The sequence below is a fragment of the Micropterus salmoides genome, unplaced genomic scaffold, assembly GCF_014851395.1.
Source record: "Micropterus salmoides isolate LMB-PRFRI ecotype aquatic unplaced genomic scaffold, ASM1485139v1 Ms_hic_scaffold_8, whole genome shotgun sequence".
In the NCBI taxonomy this organism is placed as follows: Eukaryota; Metazoa; Chordata; class Actinopteri; order Centrarchiformes; family Centrarchidae; genus Micropterus; species Micropterus salmoides.
Window position 1 is genome coordinate 38,394,964 of NW_024044570.1, and position 18,084 is coordinate 38,413,047.

General features: G+C 41.8%; 1 protein-coding gene across 6 annotated transcripts in view; it reads right to left on the reverse strand.

Annotated features, from left to right (window-relative positions):
- Positions 1-14,850, reverse strand: part of LOC119894408 (A-kinase anchor protein 13-like) — a 184,601-nt gene extending 169,751 nt beyond the window's left edge. For 5 of the 6 annotated variants that reach the window (XM_038707143.1, XM_038707144.1, XM_038707142.1 and 2 more), the window contains exon 1: positions 14,641-14,848. The gene's annotated coding sequence lies outside the window, so the exon portion shown is untranslated. Of the gene's footprint in view, positions 1-14,640 lie in introns of all 6 variants that reach the window. The other variant, XR_005442918.1, reaches the window with a different exon arrangement.
- Between the last annotated feature and the right edge of the window lie 3,234 nt (positions 14,851-18,084).

The following is an 18,084-nucleotide window of genomic DNA, read 5'->3' on the forward strand; positions in this document are numbered from 1 at the left end:
GTAAATAATTTTATCATTCAATGTTCAATGTATTTACACAAAAACATTCCATGGTTTTGGTTTGAAATACCGCAATAGAAATTCACTGAGCTGTATGTGGGTGTGTGTGTGTTGTGTGTGACACAGGCGCATGCACTAATTGCCACAATAGACTAACCTTACTACATGTGTCTTTCTGTTGTGCATTTTCCCTGCCCACCAAAGTTGGCGAATGGTCTGACTATCACATTCTAGCAGTAGTCAGATGTCAGAGACCAGCAGAATGCACTGGGCACATGATGATAAAGGCTGTGAATCAAGACATCCAGGTAACTGTCCCACAGCTTCCATCCCTCCAATGATCTACAAATGCTACTGTGAAGAAATGTATGTACAGAGACACTCCTGATACAGGCCAGGCCTGATCAGCCTGGATTTTCCATCATGAAAGGCATGAACCCAGATCCAACTTCAACCAACTAAACTCTGTACCCATACTGTAAGCTGCTGGAATCATTTCCACACATGGACACAGACTACAAGCCAAGCCATCTGAACCGTGTGTGTTTAGTGAATGTAACAGTGTAACTGCTATTATGTGTGCTGACTCCACCCATACAGCTACAAAATCTACAATAAGCTTGCGTCTGCTGATGTCGTTTCACTTCTGATAGTTTGATGAAGTTAGATCTTGCTAGCGCTCCGTCTTCAACAGCATGTGTGTCAGTGTGGAGGAGCTGCTAAGCAGCCACGCCTCGCTGAACCACCGACAGAGAGGACAGAAACAGAAACAACCAGAACACCAGAACAACGTTGCGCGACTGAAAGAATTTAACTTCTGAGGAGATGAGTGAGAAGCAAAATTCCTATTTGGGCCATTTGTATGTGCCTGAGAAAACTGTGATCCCAATACAATGGTAGGGGAAACACTGCCTTGATTTGAACCTTCCTTGGATGATAGAGAACTTTCACAGACCTCAGTATCATTTCATTTACGTGTTCATGTTCTTTTCATTTTCTCTCTCTTATGGTGCTTTCAGACCAAAAGTGAAGTGAGCGTTCGGGGCGGTGAGTTTACATACAAAGTCAATGCAAAGATGCGTAGAGCGCAAAGTGATGCGAAGGGGGTGGTGCCGGCGACGCGAAGGCAATGCGAAGGAATTCGCATGATGCTGAGTCGCGATAACCTATCAGTGTTGAAATTGTCCGTACGTCACCAACGGCTTCAGAGCGTTGTGTGGAGAGGGCCAGGCAGAGCAGGCGATTGAAAATCTGCAGGTCGGCTGAGAGCTGCCAAACTTGGGCTAGAGGAGCAGAGAGCAGCGCTCCAGCTTTTGGACAAATAAACACCTGTAGTCGGACTGGACTTTGCTCTGACAACTACACCGTTTACTCGCGGGAGGAGCTCGGAGTAAACTCCTTCTATTAAATTAGCCTTTTACTTTAGTTTTTGGGATTTCAACATTGATTTATCTTCACTGGAGTTTCTCAGCAGCTAGCTTCCGTGCACATCCGGTTCCACTGTTGTTAGCGTCGTTTGGCACTACTTCATATTTATATAAAAATCGGACAAAACTGGACATTGCTGGGAGAAAAGAAAGTGAGGAGGTTGAACTACCTGGTGAGTTCAGAAAACATGTGTCTGTAACTTTATTCCAGCTATCACTGTACTTTACTGTGACCAAGTTAGCATAGCATAGCCCTGATCGATCCAAACCTGACAAAGCAAGAATTCACATGTTTAACAAATCTGCATCATGTTGTAGTTATTTCGGCATCAGTTTAATCCGTTTATTGCTAATTAATCACAGCAAAATGTTTACTTTGGGTTCATACAGTTGTAGTAATGCCAAGTTGTGTTTATTCACGTTATCACCTTAAAATCGCCTTCTCGCGTTGTGTGTGAACACTTGCAGCGAATGTACTCACGCGAGGAAAGCGCCGCGAGGCGAAAATTAGCATTTGGTCTGAATGCGGCATTAGTGACACCTTTTATAAAGACTGCTCTGATGACAGCTGATGACTAAATCATTCATTACCTTTCTGATGTTTTTTGGTGGCTAAGATATGAGTGAAGCAATCAGCTACAGAGAAGACATCTCACTCTGCTGGAACTTGTTGGGACTACAAGAATATTTTTGTTTGTACAGTTGTGTTACAGAGTGATTCTTCTTTGACCTCATAAACAATCTTTGGTCAACTTCAGACACAAACCTCACATCAGCCAAGTTTCCCTTAGTTCTGTCATCAAGTTACTGTAGTGAACAACGGTGTGGATTTGTGCATTTTACATTGAATAAATTTGGAGCTACCCTAAATTCCTTTCTCCTCCCCAGAGAAGAAGGGGAGGGGTCAAAGTTGCTTTCTCTAAGTGCTAGCCCGACCATAAAACTGGCACCTTTTTGATTCCAAAGCTGATAACGCCGGGCCTGACTGTTAAACTGACAAAGGGACACGAACCAGCCATTGGCATCTCCCTGAACAGCCTATCAAAACTGGCCCCCCACACATGTTTCCGTGGCAACTGACCTTATTCTTTGTTTTATTACCACATCAAAAAGGAAAACCCTTGTCTCACCCAAGTGTGACATGGTCCAGACACTGAACTTTGAATGGCTAAGGACTGCAGTCTCCAAAGACTCCAAAGCATTTAATTAAATCTTTAGTTACTTGATTACGTTTACCTCTATTTGAGTAGCTATGTTAACTGTTGTTGCTATCTGTTGTTGATATTAGTGCTGAAAAGAAAGTTACTCGTGCAGTGTTTTTATTTTCAGCAAGACACTCCTTCATCTAATGTAATCAATGCTTGTTCATAATACTTTCCTACAAAATTCCTTTAGAAATGATGACAAAGGAATGTTTTACTATACTCTTAATCGCCAGCTTGAATTTAAGGATGAATCAACAATATTCCCAGTTCCCGACCAGCGCAACAGGCCTTTGTTCGCTTGAAGCTACACACGCGAAGTGCCACGACATCGATCTGCCCCTCAGTTTGTTTTATTTTCTTTCTTTCTTTTGTTTTGTTAAAGTTATCAGTCCATTAAGTTACACTGGTCTAATTCAGGAACGACGAAGTTCCCTTTTAAGCTTGTTCGCCGAGCCAACTTCACCGAGGTCAGACCAAGCCACGTGGTCTCGCCAGCGGCAACGAAGGAAACCTGAAAATAGCCGAATTGCCAGACGGAGGAGGCGTTTTCAATCAGACACGGAAAACCCCGGAGAATCCCTAGCAAAAAGCCAGGATCGGGCAGCTAGCGTGGGACCCGTGCAACAGGCCAAAAGCAGGCTGTCGACAAGCAGTAAGACTTAACACACGTTCTGTGATCAGATATTCCCCTCTTAACTCCTAAAATCACAGCATTAGTTTACTTTCATTAGCTCTTCTATGCCGTATGAGTCAAATGCTTCCCACAATCAGACCTCCAGGCTCATTGTTCAGCAAATGTTCCCTGTATCCAACCATCTTTTTATCACCTTAGTTAGAGAATAAATTCACTGTAATATAATCAAGAGCTGTGTGTGTTGCCTATTTCTAGTTCCTGCCAAGAGAATTGACCCTTTAGATATGAGACTGACTGACTGATTTAAGATAATTGAGCGATTATTAACTAACTGATCACTAGTAATAATTGTATAATTATTCAAAATTACCTAGAGGTCCGGAGACTCTAGTATTATAACAACTCCGGTGGTGCCCTGAAACAAGCAAAATTTTGATTTTATGAATCTTCAATTATGAATTCATAATTGGGTATCAATTCTCATACATTTATTAAAATGCATAACTAAAAACTTTTAGGTCTGCTACATTACTCACATAATTAACGTTAATTATCAGGGAAAGTGACGTCACTGCTCATTGAACATGAGACTGTTTCTACACTGAGACTTGCTAATTAGAGAGGAGCAGATTAGTTATGATTAGTTGCACTGTAGACCTGCTCGTCATTAAGGAGAGTTCAGTATAGAATGGATCACATTTTGATCAGCTTTATTTGAGCTGATACTGATCCATTAAATTATGCTGGTCCTCAGGATCTCTAGAACACATACAAGTGTAATGTGTAAATGGTAAATGTACTGCTTTATATTGCACTTTTCTAGTCTTCTGACCACTCAACTTTACACAGCTTTACACACACACACACACACACACACACACACACACACTTGGACATGCAGACTGGAGCAGCTGAGGATTGATGCTCTGATCTTCCGATTACTGGACGACCTGCTCTACCTCCTGAGCCACAGGAGAGATTCCACCATCAGCAGATGGACTTATTAATAGTTTTAGTAGTTATTTAATAGTTTTTTATTTAACTGAACCAAACAGCTCAGGTGTGAAAACACCCAAAGATACTATACACACAGTGCTGCCCAACTGCAGCAGAACACACACAATAAGTCAGACTGACATGAAAGCTCTCTTACCACACGTGTGCATGCAAAAACGCACTCACATTTGGCTGTGGTGAGAGCAGCTATGTTTCCACAACTCGTTGTAATTATGCATTATACAAGAAAGTGCTGACTCTGGCTGTTCTTTTACAGAGAAGTACAGAGAGAGGCTAGAGCCTAACTCAGCTGGCCAGAAGTTATGTCTGGTATGGAAGGAATGAGGCGGAGAAGGAGCAGGAGGCAGAAAGAGAAAGAGAGAGAGAGATACAGAGTGGAAGGAAGGAGCAGGGAGACAGAGAGGCGCAGCAGCTGCTAATCCAAACCGAACTCCTGCTCTCAGCCGTTTTCCTCTGCTGCACATAGAGTAGCAGTGTCCCTCACTTCCACTGGCTGCACACGAGAAGCGGCAGCAGGCTCGGCCTTATCACAACAAGCCAGCACAGCTACAGCCATGGCCACACTGCTGCTGCTCATTCTCAAACACTCACTGTCAAAGACTCATTCACACTGTCTGGGTCAGTGCTGCTTTTAGTAGAGTCTGCTGTGTTTTTCCTGTGCAGCAAAAACAGAGTTAAAACTGCTGCTGAGACCAACATCAGGTTTTACAATTTAGAATTACAATGAAGGGGATCCTGATAGCAACAACCAGAAGGAGAAATTAATTGTAAAAGAGGAAGTACATGAATTTTTTCACAACCAACAGCATCAAAAGACCAGAGTCAAGAAGAAAACTCATTAAGCAATAGGCAGAAATATTCCACTCCCACAGTCATGAGTGTAGACTCAGGGCCCTATTTTAATGATCTAAGCACACAGAGTGAAGCACGTGGCGCAGTTGCGTTTGGGGCCTCCAATCTGCTAGTTTAATGGCTGAAAAAATGGTCACTGATTCAAAAGGGTTGGGTGTGTGGGGGTCATGGGTGTGTTTTGGGCGCAATACACCAATAAGAGTGTCATCTCCCATTGCATTTAAAAGCCAGGTGCGCTTGTGCCTTGGCGTATTGCTATTATAATGGCGGATAAAAGGCGCCTTATTAAAACATCAATTGACTGACTGAATGGCAGACTCACAGCAGAGGGGGCACAGACGTGTGGAGGTGATATAAAAACTGTCTCTGATCATGAAGGCTAATGTTACTCTGCAGCTCTGTGCTTCATCTTTTAAGTGTCTGAACTCCACTGGATCCCGTTGACAGACCGAGAGACGCAGTCTCCTCTTTGAAACGTCTGGATGCTCACTGTGCTGCATTATTATGAGGTATGATGAACTGGTCGTGTGTCATATCTGGTTTCTTTATTTTGTGTTTTACTGCTGTATGAGTGTTTTTTTTACCGATTTACATTCATGATTAGAGAGGCTGCTGACAGTCATTTTAAACGTTTCCATGTGTGCAATAAAGTCACAACAATTATCGTGGGGCATTTAGGCAGCAAAACTAAAAACTGTAGTTATAAATTTGACATGACAGGAGGAAACTCTGCAGAGGAAACAAAATTCAACTTTTAGCTTCTGAAATCATTGAGACGTTCGTTCTCGAGTTCGGCTCGAGTGCTGTGGACAAAAAAGCTTAAAATGCTAGGGAAACTCCTGATAAATTGCCTTTTTTCAGGTTGAGGCTTCCTGTCAATTTTAAGATACAAGCCTTAAAGAGTTAAAAACAATGCTAAGGCCTGTGTTGGCATGGGCGTGTTTCAGGTACTGGCAGCTAGGGCTGGCCCGAATCGCATTTTTTGAGCTTCGACGCTTCGATAGTAATTAAGAGTAAATAATCGAAGCTTCGCTAACAGCTGCATGGGTGCTGTCTGTGTGCATGTATGAGAGAGAAAGAAAAAAATCGAGTGCTCCGTTTATTTATTCTCATAGCTAGGCTAACTGAGTGATTATTACCAAATCTTTGTTATAGCACGGCTAGCAGACCCAAGTGCAGGACTAAGAAAGGGAGAAATATTTATTGCAGGGTTAAAAGGATCGTAGGCCTATATTGAGCAGGTAAAGGGCAGGCAGAGTGAAAATCGATGCGTGCGAACCGGGTTGGTGGCTGCTGGACAGAGCAGGGGGAACCGTAGCTGAGAGTCCAGAGTGAGAAAGTCTGATCCAAGTAGGTCCAGAGCAGAATCCGGGAATAGTTTAGTCCGGGCGGAGAGCGCACAGGATGAGCGGTACTTCCGGTAGCGGAACAAAATCTATCACGTTTTCATGCAAAATTCACAAAATGCTCTTCTTCTACAATCGGCCTAATATAAGTGCTCCCACACAGCTGAGGGCTTCATTTTGTTTTCCCTTTGATGTGACCTGGAGCGTTGCGTTCACTGCTGTTGGCGGAGGTCAGGCACTTGAGAAAAACCCTCAATAATCGAATCTCATAATTGAAAATCGAATGTGTACCCAACGGTCGAATATTTGAATATTTGGGTCCAGCTCTACTGGCAACGCAACTATGATACAGGATTTTACAACTCTGGAAAGTTCTCGGGGCATTATTTATTTGATCTTTTGTTACAACAATCATGAGGACACTTGAAATACAGTTCATATTACAAAGTAATCCACCAGAAACGTGAGCCTGCGTGTAGGCTATGGAACTGGCCAGTGCATCACCTTACCATATAATGCTGCCTTGTGGACCAGCAAAAGTTGCACCTGGTTCACCGGTGTGGGCACCCTGCTGTGTGCTGGCTCTATTCATTTCATTCAGGGATCAAGCTGGTCTTGCAGACATTTCTTTTATAATACCATGTGTAGTGTGTATTAATTAGTGAGTGCTGTCATATAGTCATTTATCTTAGAATACACGCTCGACAACACATTTAGCTTTTTCAGAAAGACCGATGAAAGAAACACTAAATGAGAGATTGCATTGAGTCAGAGAGGGACAGGAAGTGATGTCAGTTGCTGCTCTTTCCAGAGTCCCTGCACTATGGTCTGCACTCCAGCTTTAAAAGCCAGCTCAGGAGGTAGTCCACTAATCAGAAGGTTAGTGTTCTATCCCCGGCTCCTCCACTCTGAATGCAAACAGTTCATGAAGCTGTATGAGAGACTGTGAAGGATCAGTTCCTTTCTGATGAGCAGCTGCCACCTTGCATGGCATCCTCTATCATCAGTGCATGAATTTGTGTGAATGGGTGAATGTGACATGTAGTGTAAAGCTGATGATACACGGAGCAACTTTTAGAGCAGTGCTGGGCAATGTTGCCATCAATGGTAATGAGTAAAGATTACTACCGTAATCCCCTTCCCGCATCACTCCGCCACCCTCCCCGCACCACTGCTCTCCGTTCAAAACATAGTCGGACCTGCCACCAGCAACAATGCCCAGCAACATTGCTCAAAAAGTTGCCCCGTATATCATCAGCTTAAAGCTCTTGTCAGAGTTGTCAGAAGACTAGAAAGAGCTATATAAGTACAGTCCATTTGCCATCCACTACTGGCCAGTCCCTACTGGAATTGGCAATGTCGTGATCGCAACTCAGCTCGACTTGCAATTTTGATCAATCAACGCAACTTTTCTGCAAATTTGACCTATCATCGCTGTTTTATGCAAACTTTGTCATGCGTCAGCTTGCCATTTCCTTGTTTACAAGTTTCAGCAGACATGTGCGATACCAACATCTCACATTTGCAGACAAAAAAAAGAGGACTGTGAAAAACAGTATTGATCTTCTTTACCAAACCAGGGATACAGTGTTTTGCAAAACGTGCAGTATTGTGGTTGAACATAAAAGAAATCGTGATTGACACACAGAGTGGCAGAAAGGCATGGAGGAAGTCAGACGAGACACAAACACATATTAAAGCTGCAAGCAGCGTTGGGCGGGCCCTCGCACTTGAAGCGCGTCGGGATTTGAGGCAGCCGCGTTGCATATTCTGGAGCTCTGCCGGTGCGGCTGTGAATTTGCTACACGCTTCGGACGCTGCATGAAGGTGTTTTGTGTCATTTCCTGTGTCCCCTTTGTGGCGCTACATAGCAGTTGGTGCTATGAATATAAATTAATATTGGCGTATAGATGTCTTTGGGGCGGGACAGTTATCAAGCACGTAATGTTTTGTTCAGATGTGAGAATGTACCCTGAAGTTACAACAACTTCCTGTGTCATGGCGAAGAGTTGATCTTTGACGCCACGCCACGGACACACCCATTGACAAAAACTCACAGATAGCACAACTTTTCATCGTCAATGCCTTTAGAAGGCACAGCAGAAATTTGAAGTCGATCCGACTAAATCCCTAGGAGGAGTTCGTTAAAGTACGGAGTGTGTAAATCGCCAAAAATTATCCCTTCAGTTTCGGTTCGTGCTTGAGCCCTAATAAATAATCCCGTCAGTTTCAATATATATAATTCCTTCAGTTTCAATAGGGACCTCACATGTTTTGTGCTCAGGCCCTAAATATACGCCCTGAAATGTCACCACCATCAATGAGAAGCCAATTTCAGTTTAAACAGGGGATTTAGGGATGAACATGCTGGCGCACACACATAATGTGCAGTGATGTAGGCTAAACAAAATACTGTTCATCACAGCCTTAACCCACAAGCAGACCAACAAGAAGTTACAAGGAAAACACAGAGCTGAGGAGACATGGCAGCAGAGTGAGAGACGGAGTATGAGTCAACAGTAAAACATCAGTGGTTAGGCCTTTGCATACCACGGCTTACTGTTGTGTGTGACAGAGAAAGACACACTGAGACACAACTCTAGGGTGTGTGTACTATCAGCATGGTGTATTTTGGCCTTTTCAAAAGCCCAAGAGATGGGAGATAACAGACGGCTATAAATAAAGGAGTGCTCCACAACAGTCAAGCACCAAATGCGGGTATATTTTCCATTTGGCGGCTAAATGTTGAAAGGCTACCGGCCACATTGGTGGATAAATGTACTGGCATGATATCGCCATATAATATCTATTTGACGGTAACTAACAGCAGCCTGGTGTTCCTGTTTGTTGTGTGTCGCACTTAAATTGGTCCCCGCTGTACCCAGGGATCTAAAAATGTGTAACACATGGATTAGGGGGGTTCATTGGTTGTAGTTTATGTTCGTTTCATGTTACTTATAAGGGTGTGGGCGTTAGGGGACAGGAGTCTGGAGAGAAAGAGGGGAGAGAGAGACAGTGTAGCCTCTTTCATACAGAGATCCTGCAATAAACGCAAAACCGCGTTCGCTTATTCATACTGAACAAACATTTGTGGCGTAATCCCGTAACCCTGTGTACTTTCACATAGCAGTCGGGCTTTACCGGAACCAGTAGTGTAGAAAAAAAACGTAACGTGTCAATACAACACCAGCATGGTGGCTGCGACTTTTCCAGAGACTGTATATAAGACGTGGACGAGGTTTGTGGACAGCTCTTTTGAAGCCTCAAGTTTGGCCATTAGGGCGCCGCCATGTTGATTTTTTGCAACAAGCAACCGGACGTGACCATATTTAGGCGAGACGGCGGAGCTAACGGCCATGTGTGGCGCTTACTAGCTTGCTTAGCTAGGTGCATCTGTTATTCACATTAACTATCATTTTAACAGGGCTATCAATTTTGTCAAGCAAACAACAGTCTTAAAACTGAATGTACTCATCAGAGAAAGTGAACAGCCAACTCCTAATAAGCCTTTTCAACGGTGCTGGTTAAATTTATACAGTACTATACAGTATACTCAAGTGAGAAGTAGGGTCATTTTACCATTATTTCTAATGGAACCTGACTTCTTTTTGCAACTAGAAGAGTCGCCCCATGCTGGCCATTCAATTGAATGCAGGTTTAAGGGACTTCTGCATTTATATCAGATCACTGACCGGAAGCTTCCCGCTTGGCCTTTTTACACAGACATCGACGAAAAGGAGGCTTAAGCAGAACATGAAAAAATTAAAGCTGCAAGCAGCGTTGGGAGGGCCCTTGCACGTGTAGCGCGTCGAGGTGTGAGGCGGACACGTTTTGTCAGAAACGGCTTACTTCCTGTTACCAGTGGGTGGCGCTATGATGTTGATTGAATATTTTCATGTAGATGCGTTCAGGACGGGACTGTTATCAACCATGTAAAGTTTGGTACAGATCGGAGCATGTACACTAAAGTTATAATAACTTCCTGTTTTATGGCGAACTGATCTTTGACACCACCCCACGGACACGCCCATCGGCAAAAACAACTTTTCACCGTGACCCTTATCAAATCTGTGAAATCTGGTAGAGATATGAGCATGTACAGTGAAGTTACAACAATGTCCTGTGTCATGGCGAAGTATCGAACTTAGACGCCACGCAAAGGACACGCCGTTATCCGAAAACTCACAAACATGGCATCATCAATGTCTTAAGGCTCTTCTGAGACTGTTTTGAAGCAGGTGAATCAAATATGGTGGGAGTAGTACATAACAGGGTAAAATTTGACACTTCCTGTTGCCAGCAGGTGGCGCTATGACATTGTGTGTTTGTTGGCATATGGATGTGTTCAGGGCGGAACTCTAAGCCTACATGTACAGTTTGGTGCAGATCTGAGCATGCACACTGAAGTTACAACAACTTCCTGTTTCACAGTGAATCATCGATTTTGGATGCCACGGACACGCCCATTGACAAAAACTCACAGATAGCACAACTTTGACGATGAGTCAATGCCTTTAGAAGGCACAGCAGAATTTTGAAGTCGATCCGACTAAATCCCTAGGAGGACGGAGTGTGAAAATCATCCGTAAAATTCAAAATGGCTGACTTCCTGTTGGGTTTAGGGCATCACTCCATGAGACTTTTTGGTACGTCTGGAAATGATACACGTGCCACAGAAATTTCATACATCTAGGTGAGTCGTGCCATAGAGGCTGCTTTGTTAAAAGGTCATTTCCTGTTGCCAGCAGGTGGCGATATGACCATGGGTATATGTTGGCATGTACATGTGTACAGATCTGAGCATGTACAGTAAAGTTACAACAACTTCCTGTGTCATGGCGGAGTATGGCATTTCGCCGCCACACCACTGCCAAGCCGTTAACCAAAAATTCACAAGTTTTACAACAACTTACAATAACTTCCTGTTCTATGGCGAATCATCGATTTTGGATGCCACGCCACGGGCACATCGTTTCATGAAAACTCACCGTTTGCACAACTTTTAATTGTCAATGGGTTTAGAGTGCACAGCGAAAATTTGAAGTTGATCGGATTAATTCTCTTGGAGGATGTTAAAGTATGCATCCTTTAAATGGTATAAAATGGGTTAAAATTGCATTGCAATTAAAAATGGTGGACTTCCTGTTGCGTTATGGGTGTGGGTTCTTGAGGCTTTTGTGTGTGTCTTGATATATGTCCCCCCAAAATTTTGTGCACGTAGGTTGAACGTGGCAGAGAGGCAAATTCTTTTCCAATTTTGTAGGTGCCGCTAGCGAGCCTTTTTGCCACGCCCATGCGCAGGACCCATAAAATATGTAATTTTTCGCCACTCTTGACATATTTGCAAAGTTTGGTGAATTTTCGAGCATGGCCGCCAAAAATGAGCTTACTTTGCAGACAAAGGAAAAAAGAAAAACAAAACCCCTTCAATTTCAATAGGGACCTCGCACAGTTCGGGCTCAGGCCCTAAATATGGAAAACAGAAATAACCTATATTCAATGATCACTGGAGCAGTGCTGAGGATGAATTTGTGTTTAAGAGCCTGATAGCTTGGGGGGGAAAGCTGCTCTGCAGTCTGGTGGTGCGGCAGCTGAAACTATCTCTCTTCCCAGAAGGCAGCAGGGTGAACAGGCTGTGGCTGGGTGGGTACTGTTCTTTAGTATCCTTTGGGCTCAGTGTAGGCACCTCACCTCACTGATATCACTGATTGGGAGATGGGTACCAATCAAGCGGCAACCTTCCGGTTTCCGGAAGTTGTGCTCCATTTGTTGAGTGAAATTCTAGTATTTTATTTATGCAATAATTAGCAGTCGTAAAGTAATGTTAATGGCCCACCTCATCAGCTACCTGATGTTATGCAATGTTAATGGTACACTTGCCAAATAGCCAGTTAGATAAATGTAACAGAGTCACTGTGTCACTAAAATAAATGTCTCCACCCGGACTGAGGGACAGGGTTGAGGGGGAAGCGGCGGTGGTTGCGGTTGTCGTGTCGGAAAAGACAGGTAACTTAGCTGGGTGTAATGGCCATGTTCCTGAGTTGGGTAAAGTAATTAGTTATATAGAGAAATAAGCTGTATGACAGCCGCTTCTGAGTTTGAGTCTCCAGCTGCATGGATTTTTAACCTGTGAGGCCCTGCTCACATTCAAGAGTCAAGCCCTTTTTTGTTTTTGTGTAGTAGTACTTTTGTGACAACCCAAAGGTGCATTAAAATTCTCAATAAATATATATCGAGTAATACTAGTTCAAAAGTAAATTTCACATGAGAGAAAAATAATATAATATAATAAGAGCTAACTTGACTGTTCAAGTGGTGTCCAGCAGCAAGATTAATATTGCACATATTAGTAAACAGTGTATTGCACATTGCCATAATTACTGTTACATGCCAGAGAGGTTATCATGCTGAGGCGATCTCAGAGTTCAGTAGGTTTATGGCAGTTGGGAATAGGCTATCAGTAACTTTCTACCATGTTGTGTTTACAGGAGCAAGAGGAGCTGATGGCAGCATCATTCCAGATGTGAAGCATGTGGCCCTGCCAGCTCCTGCAGCTTACTGCTTTGCTCAGCCTTTTGTTTTCACTTTTACTACTAAAACTCTACTGATTTCAAATTATGACAGTGGATTCAGGTTCTCTTATTATATTGTTACAACACATTTCTTCAAGCCATACAAAACAACTTTTACATTTGTAACCTTTTATTAATGATGTTTCCATGAATGCAAGATATGATTTAGGCTATCAGAAGGCCTGTAGAAGGTGTTGTGGGCACAGGTATTAGGAGGCTTACGCTGTATAGGAACCTATTTACTACAGGTGCATTCGATCAGCTCTGAGACCTCAGAGTTTGCACAATTAATGTGAATTAATGTGAGCTGCAGCCTCCGGTACTGCAGCTATATAATATTGTCCTGTTTTTCTAACTAAAAACCCACTTATGTTGATGTTCAAGCTCATTACATTTAATAAGGCACCCAAGGGTATCTGCTGCAGGTTTATCAAATGTAACACACAAAGCTACACAAATCGGACACATTAAATATCAAAATCAAAATTTTTCTGTTTTGGTTTTAAAACAGAAAAAACAAAAAACAACTTGGTTTTCTGTTGAATTGTATTATGTTCACTACTATGTCACTCTGTCACTGACAGTAAATAAGATACATTGATCCCCCCCCCCCCCACACACACACACACTCTCTCTCTCTCAATATGTTTTTCTCATTTTTCTCCCTCTGTGTATGTTACAGCTAACCCAGGCTATGGGGTGAATTGTAATGTTTTCCTCCTTGAGTCTGAGACCATTCATTGTCTGTCTGTGTTGCAGAGATAACAGTTACATAATTTAATAGCAGACACATTTTACTAGTTTGTATCACATTTTGAACGCACTGGCTTAAAAGATCTCCCAGATACAGACAGAAATGCCTGTATCGCCCGTCTCCCTTACTGCTCAATGTAATACACTTGAATGTCCCTTCAATGTGAATAAAATAATCGATTTTGATGATTTGTTGCTTGATTTTACTGAATTGTTTACTTTTTACTTTTCACATAAAACTTATTTCAATTATTCCTACAAAGCTCTTTGTTCAATAAACAATCGTTTTTAATAAAACAAATTCTTGTGAACTCAATTGTGTGCTTAAAGAGTACCGAAATGTACCCATTTAGCACAGCCAGAGTTTTTACATTTAAAGATGTATCTTCTTTTAAAATTCCAAAAGCATTTCAATGAAGTTAAATACTTTTGTATGACATTAATATTTCACTTCAACATCACTTCTCCGGCTGAAATCAATAGCCTATCTTATGTTCTAAATGTCTAAGTGTAGATTTTGGTGAGCTTAATAGGTAGCCTACGTTTACCCTAAGGTCTTAAACTCACAGCTGATCACACACACTCTAACTTCCTGTGGGAAACTACAGCCTAAAACTAGAACTTATGTATTATCCAGAACAGAAAACAGTTTTCAAAGTTCCACCGGCAGAGTAAAAACAGTCTTTCTTAATTCGCTGTTTGGAGCTGCCAGCGTTGCATAAACCACAAACCACAACCGAAGAAAAAGTGAAAACAAGCTGCGTCTGTGCCGGCGGACAGCCAGAGAAACTTCCTCAACTAACCCGAAGCTAAAGGGACCGGCCATCTTCTTACCGTGCGCGTTGACTCCAGGCAGCGCGTGACCCTCTGTAAGCGTGAACGCTATACGGGAACTCTTGTTATCTCCTTCCTCAGAGGAACAAGCGCAGTCCAAACTGCTAAACCATTCCACTTCTTTCACGGTCAAATCCTTTTTCTAGTTGGGCGCTGGTTGGAGACATACTGTGTCTATTCTGAGAGTCAAGTTTGATAAAAGAAAACCTCGACACTTCCGGTAATCGTTTCCAGAACAGATCCCTCTTAGAGACTATGTTGCGCATACTGACAACAAGGACCAAAATATTGATATATATGAATTCGTTTTCATCAGGAAACATTAAATGACACGGTATTTTTTAGCAGTCGCAAGGATTTACGGTTTAACGTTAATTGACATGTTTTGGACTTTATTCTGAAGGGGAAATGACAGTAGGCTACGTCTGACTCCGAGCTGCGATTATTTTCGTCAAGTGAGATGTCTGAGATGTTGTCGATCAAATACATCACTGAGGCGTTTCAAGTCAAATACCGTTTTTACATTAGTTTAGTTTCAGTTGTGTTTAGTATTTCCCCTGTGTTTATTTCAGATGGGTGTGTCAAGTTGAAACAGTTTTACACTAATTTGTAGTTTTGTTAAATGTTTTACAAACAAAAGTGCCTCTCAGTAGTCTGAAAATTAAGACAATCACAAAATTTCAAAAGTTGAAACACTGCATCCAGGAGTCACCGAAGTACAATTAGTAGGCTACTGAAGACATTCTGTTTATAATCTCCAAAGATAGGCTATATCATTTGTGCAGCACATTTCCTCAGTGTTCTGTTCTCTACAACTGGGTTAAGTAGGTTGATACTACAGGATAGGATGACCTCTTGTGGTACAACAACAAAAGTACATCTTAACGCAGAGTCATGCAAGAACCACTAATGAGAACACATTCACATAAGATTCATTTAAGAGAACTTGTGGAATTCACCAAGTTCTCAAATGTAGAATCTTCTTCTAGGCAAAAACCTTTCTGAGTGGTCCAGCCCTTTACCAGTCATGACCAGGTTGAACTTAAGACCTCTAGGTTCTACTCTGAATGGAATTTGACTATGCAAAAGCAGGTATGGTGCCATGTGAGTGCATACAGTTCAGATAATCTTGCCAGGGCTGTAACCAGGGTTTAAAAATGTGTGAGGTCCAGATTTTTTGTTTTCTTTAACAGAGTTTAATTATGGTCATTCATACCAAAATTACACCTAAACACAACCAAAGTTATACACTACAGTCACACAAACTAATGATCTATAAGGAAATGCATACAAAGGCAAGGCAAGTTTATTTGTATAGCACATTTCAACAACAGGGTAATTCAAAGTGCTTTACATAAAACATAAAAGCAACAGGTAAATATAGAAAAGTTTAAAAGCAACATAGGGAAATTGAAAAAATACACATTAAAAAATAATAAAAGTTACAGTGCAGTGTTAAATCAGGGTTAAAAGAGTTAAATGGAAAATAAAAACAGGCTGAGGGGTTGAGCAAATAATTGAGTTACAATTATTTTGAAAAGAGAATAAACAGGGAAGTACACTTAAAATACTCTCTCTAGCTAGTTTGTACTCGGGTCCATAGCAATCTTTGGGTCCACTGAAACTCCAAAAACCCTCCGACACTATAGAGAAACCAGGACATGTCTGTCCGCAGGCCGCTTTGATCCAGTTATACTCTGGACCCACCTGCATGTTTACAGGTGGACAGAGGTTCCTGCAAATCACTCAGGCGCGAGATTTAAAACCACTTCCTTCACTCTGTTCAATCTCACTCTCATTATCTTTTCACTTAATTACCTACTCATTTCTCACCGTGTAAATATTTAATTAAAAGCAATGGTAAAAAGCTAAAAACAAAGAAAAAGAAAACAGGACAGTAAAAGTTGCAGTGCAGTGTAAGTTATCAATCTACTAGTTAAAGGCAGCGGTAAAAAGAAAAATCTTAAATATTTAATTAAAAGCTATGGTAAAAAGCTAAAAACAAAGAAAACAGGACAGTAAAAGTTACAGTGCAGTGTAAGTTATCAATCTACTAGTTAAAGGCAGTGGTAAAAAGAAGAATTTTAAATATTTAATTAAAAGCTATGGTAAAAAGAAAATTCTTCAGTTTTAATTTAAAAGAACAGACAGTTTCAGCAGACCTGCAGTTATCTGGGAGTTTGTTCCAGATATACGGAGCATAATAACTGAACGCTGCTTCTCCTTGTTTAGTTTTGACTCTGGGGACAGAAAGCAGACCTGCCCCAGACGACCTGAGAGGTCTGGATTGTTCGTAACAAAGCAGAAGATGTGTATGTATTTTGTAATGTATTTTGGCCCCATTCAGTGCTTTATAAACTAACAGCAGGATTTTGAAATTAATTCTTTGACATACAGGAAGCCAGTGTAAAGACCTCAGAACTGGAGTGATGTGATCCTCTTTTTTGGTCTTAGAAAGGACTCGAGCAGCAGCGTACAAAGGGACCTATTGGCAAAAAATTATTTTATTAAAGATTAATTTTGTTCTCTTCGTCTGTGTGTGTGTGTGTGTGTGTGTGTGTGTGTGTGTGTGTGTGTGTGTGTGTGTGTACACATTGAAGGCTTTAACCGCGCAGTGGACACATTAACTACAGGTTGTTCATCATGGTCTGTCTCCCCACTGCTTGTCTCTCTGAAATTGCATAAAAAGAGATACAGACACACAAGCTGTAATCAGGTAATCTTGCTATACTAATCTTCACCACATGCATTAGGCTAAATGTCTCTCAAATGTAGCCTCCAACTGTTGTCACAGGACTATACTGTTAGAATGACGTGCAGACTACATAATGGGCACCATTGTTACTATATTACAACATAAAATACAGCAGGTTAGTGCTGAATTCAGAGGAGCCTCTGGTTAATATTACAGCCTAATAATTTGATCAGGTGGTGTTTGCACTGTTTTGTCACGATTACAGGAGCCACTTTGGCGTGATGTGCAGATTGGCTCTGACAGTATCTAAATAATTATGTACACATAAATCATCCACCCAACCACCATCCAACTAAACATGCAGCACGTGTGACTCACACACATTGTGCTGCAGTGTGTGTGTGTGTCCTGGCTTTTGATCCGCATTCATAAACCTGGACACTTATTTTCATTTCTCTGAGGAAATTCAGGGGAATCTAATCGCACGTTTACTAAGCTCTCAATAAACTCGACATAAAGCAGATGCTGCAAAAAATATTCTCACGCTTTTATTTTGGAGGCACAATAAGAGGAAGTAATTGTGTGAGTAACTGTAGCCGTCATGACTGATATCTATTTTAGCACCAGCCGTTATCATTTTATTTATTTTTAATTTTTCTGCATTGAAATCAATCTGGCCGCAGCCAGACATTTTTGCTGGCGGGCTGGTTATGGCCCGCGGGCCGCCTATTGCCAACCACAGATTAAGA